Source organism: Macaca mulatta, chromosome 9 (assembly GCF_049350105.2).
Source record: "Macaca mulatta isolate MMU2019108-1 chromosome 9, T2T-MMU8v2.0, whole genome shotgun sequence".
NCBI classification, from domain to species: Eukaryota; Metazoa; Chordata; class Mammalia; order Primates; family Cercopithecidae; genus Macaca; species Macaca mulatta.
Window position 1 is genome coordinate 134597732 of NC_133414.1, and position 6564 is coordinate 134604295.

Here is a 6564-nt window from a genome sequence, read left to right on the forward strand (position 1 = left end):
TCCATCAACAGAGGTATAAGGTCCAGCTCGTAACTGGGGAGGCTGCAGAAGGCCAAAGGGCCAACTTAAGTGCAGGGGCAGTCCAGCTGAGCACAGTCCTCATCAGCGTTGGTGCTCGGCATCTGAGCAGCTTGTGGCCCGTTGTGACCCTGGCGTGTCTCTGCTCTCTGGTTGGATGACCTAGTAGAGTCAGGAAGGAGCCAGCGAGTCCTTCGGCTCTGGAAGTGTGTTTTGCATTCCCTCCCTTCTCCATGAAAGGTAATGACTCAGAATGGCTTGTGGCTTCAGAGGTTCATTCTCAGATGTTTTATATGTGGGCCTGCTTTCCTGGGTGGTCCCCGGAGCTGAGGCGCTGCCACAGGTGGGGAGGATGCCCTGGGTGGCACTGAGGTCAGACCCAGTCCTGGCCTGAGCCTATCGGTGTTCAGCCTGTCAGGCATCCGGGAGATCACAGATGGTTCTGCTGGAAGAAACTAGCCTGGTGACGGACCGGCCTGAGGCCTCTGTAAACCTCTGCAACATCTCTGCAGGACACTGGGCGGGGCTGGAGTTTTGCCTGCATGTGTGGTCCCATACAGGACAGAAACGGCGGCTTGCCACTTTGTTGCATATTACATGTTTGGTTACATGGTTGCACTTACCCGTGAGACCCCGGGTCCCATGAGGGCTGCTTGTCCTGGAACCCCCACCTCACATTTGAAGACCTTCAGAATAGTTGTTTCTTCTGCTTGCTTTAGGCTGTGATGCGGGATTTTGCAACATAAATTAGTCCTAAAGCCTGGAGGCAGAGCACTGAGTCGAAAGAGCATGGCTTTTGGAGTTATAGATGGATTTGGGCTTAAATCCAGTGTCTATATATCTTACCAGCTGTGTGACCTTGAGCAAGTTCCTAACCTCTCTGCCTGTTTTTCATCTATAAAATGTCCTCAGTTGTCATCTCTGCTTCCATGGAGCTCAGTTTCTAGTTCCTCTTGGCCATTTCTGGTCCCTTCAAGGTCACTCGAACAGCCCTCTGGCTGGTGGGCCAGCACCTGCCCCCTGTTCTGGCTCCTGGAGAACTCCTGCTCACCAAATGTGGGCTCAGCAGTGCCTCTTCCAATCTTGGCTCCCTTGGCTCTAGTCCTCTGCTTCCAGCTTCTGCAAAACTGTGAGCCAACCACGTGACTGGGCTTCCCCAGCAAGCTGCATCACGTGACTGTCCCCAGCCCGCCCTGCCAGATGCTTCTCTTGATGCACTGGCCAGGAGAGAGGGCCTGGTGTGCAGGGGTCTCCTTGCTGTGTCTTTCAGGCTCGGCTGAGTGAATCTGAGCTGGGCAGCTCTATACAGGGTCTACAGGGTCCTCTCTCTTTTGTTTTTTTTTCTTTAGACAGGGTCTCATTCTGTTTCTCAGGCTAGAGTGCAGTGGTTTGATCATGGCTCACTGCAGTCTCGACCTCCCGGACTCATGTGATCCTCCCACCTTGGCCTCCTGGGTAGCTAGGACTACAGCTTGCACTGTCATGCCCTGCTCATTTTTGTATTTTTTGTAGAGGTAGGGTCTCGTCATGTTGCCCATGTTGGTCTCAAACTCCAGAGCTCAAGCGATCTGCCTGCCTCGGCCTCCCAAAGGCAGGAACCACCACGCCTGGGGGGTCTTGTCTTTTCTGACTCCATTTCTCCATCTGAAAAATTTGGAAGAATGCTCCTGTCTGGTGGGCGTGGTGAGGAGCGGCACGTGTTGTTATCAGAACTTGCACAGTGATTGTCTCCACCTGGTTAATATTTTAGACAGGTCTGAACCTTGGGCGGTAGCATTTCCATGGGCTGGCAAGGATGCGTGGCCCATTTCAGCAAATACCACTGGAGTCAGGGCCAGGCCTCGCTGAGGTTGTGTGGACATATCTCTGGGTGAACGGGCCAGTCCAGTTCAAGGTTGCACCTCTGAAGGTGGTTATAGGTAAGGTCAGAGGTATGACAGCATCAGAGTGGCTCAGTGCCAGGAGGGCAGATAGGTTTCTGTTGTCCATCCTGCCAATGCTGATCCATTGGTGGGAACCATTTAGAGCACTGGGTTGAGGCGGATTGTGAGGCTCAGTGTGAAGTAGCTTAAAAGAGACCTGTGGCCAGGTGTGGTGGCTCATGCCTGTAATCTCAGCACTTTGAGAGGCTTAGGCTGGTGGATCAAAGAGTTCAAGACCAGCCCGGGCATCACAGTGAAACCCTGTCTCTACAAGAAATACAAAAATTAGCCAGGCATGGTGGTGTGTGCCTGTGGTCCTAGATACTTGGGAGCCTTCGCTGGGAGGATCACTTGAGTCTGGGAAGTCAAGGCTGCTGTGAGCTGTGATCTCATCATTGCACTCTAGCCTGGGCGACAGAGGAAGACCCTGTCAAAAAAAGAAAAAAAAAAAAAGGAGACCTGCTCTCTGGGTCTCCCTCTCAGGTCCCTGACCTGATGAGGTCCCTGCTCTGGGTGTGTGTCCAGCATCACCTCCCTGGTTGAGTCCAGGGAGCAGCCAAGGCTGAGGACAGTCTGGAGCATGCTCGTGGGAGCAGGCAGGCTGCCCTGGGGGCTGCTTTTTGCTGCACTGCCCCCACCTCCAGGGTAAGGGTAACTTGCTCAGGAGATGGACTCTTTTCTATTCTTGAGGCATGAGAACAATCAGATCTCTCTTGGAGAGCCATTCCCATTTAGAGACACGTGTTTTTCATGACCTTTGTGAGCGTTCCAGCCTTGGAGGCCCACTCACTGCTGCCCTGGACCAGCTGGGACAGGTGCGCACATTGGTTAGCATTCTGGAGCCCAACAGCTGGGCGCTGGAGGCTTCCTTGCCATGGTAAAGGGAGGGCCGGTGAGAGGGGGCATCATATCTGAGCTGCATCCAGGGGAGAGGAGTGATGTTAATAATAGAATGGCAGTGTCATGTAGTAAATGCTACCGTAGAATGAGTGTGGATGTGGCGTGCAGGGTGTGGAAGGTGGCAGCAGGTGCTGTCGCTAAGGCTTTCTGTGCCAAGCACAGTACAAGCATTTTACACACATATCTCACTTAGTCCCCTCAGTAATGCCAGGGAATAGAAACTATTTTTGGTTTTTTTGAGACAGAGTCTCGCTCTGTTGCCCAGGCTGGAGTACAGTGGCCGGATCTCAGCTCACTGCAAGCTCCGCCTCCCAGGTTACTACAGGCGCCCGCCACCTTGCCCGGCTAGTTTTTTGTATTCTTTTTTTTTTTTTTTTAGTAGAGACGGGGTTTCACTGTGTTAGCCAGGATGGTCTCGAACTCCTGACCTCGTGATCCGCCCGTCTCGGCCTCCCAAAGTGCTGGGATTACAGGCTTGAGCCACTGCACGAGGCCAGAAACTATTTTTATAGCATTTTATAGATGAAGGATTGAAGGCTCAGAGAGGTTAAGTAACTTGCCCAAGGCCACCCAGCTCGTCTCTGGCGGGGATAGGACACGCCTTTGCGGGGAAGTGGGGAAGATTGGGGAGAGTGGGGGCCCCAAGCCCCTGGCCTGGTGTGTCTGACCAGAGGAGGCAAGTGCTCCCATGTCTGTGACAGGTCAGGAGCACACAACTGAGCCCTACCTCGCCCCCAGGCTCCCTGGAACAAGTCTAAACACCTTTCTGGGACACCTGAGCCCCTTCCCGACTTGGTTCCCACTTTCCTTCCCCTCTCACCTCTCCATTCCTCTCCTGTTCTCAATGCTCTGTAATGTGGAATTCACTTCCATTCCTTGAACAGGCTGTTCTTTCTCTTGTCTCTACACCTAAATCCTAGTACCCTCCCTGCCCTGTGCATGGAAGCTCCTCCTCATCTCTTCACCATCTGCCCCACAGGGCTCCCCTGCCAGGAGCTCACACGCTGGCCATGTGCTGTCCTAACAGCCTGTTCTCTTGTCGGGACTCACTCTGGGGCTGCAGCTCCACGGGGCCAAGTTCATTCGCCTTTCCACTGTTGAGGCCATAGGGCCGAGCCCAGCCTGGAAAGCAGGTGTCAATCAACACAGATCAGCCGACAGCTGAGGTGGGCCCACACCTCCCTGGATGGTCACATCTGCCATTGGAGGAATGAATCCTCTTAGCACACACTCTTTCATGGAATCCATCTTTTTGTGTAACCACAGTGCACCCAGGACTATGCTGGGCACATTGAGAGTGGGGGTGTGAGGAGGGGGTGAGGCCGGAGAGGGAGGGAGCGGGGCCCAGAACAGAGAGGCCAGTGGGGTGCCCAGGGGCTCAAGCGAGGGAGCCTCACTCTCAGAGTAGTGCAACTGGGCGGTTTGTGAGGGATAAATAACAGGACCTGTGGGGGCCTCACACGTTGACCTTGGAAGGGAGGGGGACCACGGGTGGAGGTGAGAAGGGATCTCTGAGTCTACCATTGATCCCATCCCTTCTTTCAACAGCTGCTCTCAAAACCACTGCGGGCAAGGCCCAGTGCAGGGAATACTCTCGATCGTGGGTTCAGTCCCAGCTCTGGGCTTTACTGACCATGACAATTGGGGCAAGTCCCTTAATTTCTCTGAGATTCCTTGTCCTTATCTGTAAAAAGTGGCCAGTGGCCGGTGTCAGCCCCTCCTCAGGTCTGAGGCGCTGGGGAACGGTGTGTGGGTGCCGGCCATGTGCTCATCTTGGTCATAAGTGGTACCACCATGGCTGTCTTACATCACTCCTTCTAAGCACCTTGTGAGCAGATCAGATGCTCCTTGACTCAGGATGGGGTTCCGTCCTGGTAAATTCATTGTAAAAGGAAAATACTGTAAGTTGAAAAATGCATTTAATACACCTCACCTACCGAACATCATTGCTCAGCATAGCCCACCTTAAACGTGCTCAGAACACTGACGTTGGCCTTCCACTGGGCAAAATCACCTCACACAAAGCCTGTTTACAATAAATTGTGGAATAAATCGTGTAATCAATTATTGAGTACTGTTCCGAACATGAGAAACAGAATGGTTGTGTTGGGACTCAAAGTGTGGCTTCTGCTGAAAGCATATTACTTCCACGCCACAACCGTTGGAAGTTGGGGGCTGTCTGTGCTGTGAGATCAAGTATTTATTTTAGCACATAGGGAAACAGAAGTGCCTGGAGCTAGCAGAAGGACAGGCCAGGTTCTGTCCCACACTCACCTCTGTCTATTTTACTGTCCCTATAATTATTATCTAGCTCCTGTACTTCACAAGGCAATAAAAGCCATGGTCATTTGAGTTTAAAAACTGCTGATTTGCCAATACTCCGAAGACTCTTCAAAGTTCCAACACTATGTTGCCTTCCTCTCTCCTTCTCTCACCTCCTCAGTCATTATCTGATCTGATTGGATGAGCTTCCTTCAGAGATGTCCATGAAAAAGTTCTCAAGTCACCCCGTGGTGTGTCTGGGTGTCGACTGTTCTCCCTGGGCCCCACCTTTCTCCACCAGGCACAAGGGTCCCAGGCTCCTCTGTTGTTTGGAGATCTTGGGAAATACCCGAGGGGTGACATCACTCAGCCACGGCCCCCAGAAAGGAGTCTGACTGCCAAGGGGATGCCAGTTTTGGAATCAAATCATGTCTGCAGGTTGGAAACCCATCAGTAGGGCCCCAGTCTTTTCAGGGCACTGGGCCTGGTTCTGGGAGAGCCTACCTGGGCTGCCCACCCCCTCAGCATCCTGTGTCGGGGGGTCCAGCTGCGCTGACTCACTGCCGCCAGTGCCAGCTCCCAACTCGGAGGCCGAGGCTCTGCTGCTTCCGTCAGAATGTGGGTGGGGCACACACAGAGGAGGGGCCTTCCTGCCAGTGGGCAGTTGTTTCATTTAGAACTTTTAAAAGACATTGCCTCGGCGTAGGGCTCTGCCAAGAATCAGCAAGGATCAAGTGAAATAAACACTAACAAACGCGGTTTTAGTTTTAAAAAAGGATAAAAAGTGGCACAGACTCTGTCTGGAAACAGCGTTCAGTTAACTGTGTCTCACCCGGTCAGGTAAGCGTTTATGCACGCCAGCTGGTCCTCCTTCAGCCCACCTCCTCCCCTCACCCACCACCATTGTCAGCACCTCCAACCACCATGACATGTGATGTACACACAGCATTTCACAGCTGCCCCATGAGATCGTGTTAGAATCTCCATTTTACAGATGAGGATGTTGAGGCACAGAGCTGTTAAGTAACCAGCCTAAAGTCACACAGCAGGGAGGAGGGGTGGCTGACACATTGGAACCCAGGATATCTGGCTCTGGAGCCCTCTCTCTTAACCCCCATGCCATTTTCCCCTTTGTCTGATGCTCATTGATGTTTGTGACTGAAGACCCTCTTTGCACCGTGGTGTAATTTTCTACTGGGCTAACTCTGAAGTGGTGAAGTCGGCCTGACACAAGCTTAGTGGTTGATTTGTGAGAATGATTTTGTAAGACTGAAAAGTTCACACCACATTCCATGGGCATCACCTCCTGTGAAAGGTCATCAATGCTGTAGGCAATAAGAGGGAGAGCCCGTGGGGACACCTGTCTCCCCATCTCAGATGCCTGGCTCTGTTAATTCTTGAGTATTGGGTCTGTCTGTGTGCATTTTCCATTGTGTTCTCTTCTGATGAGTCATTACATTCG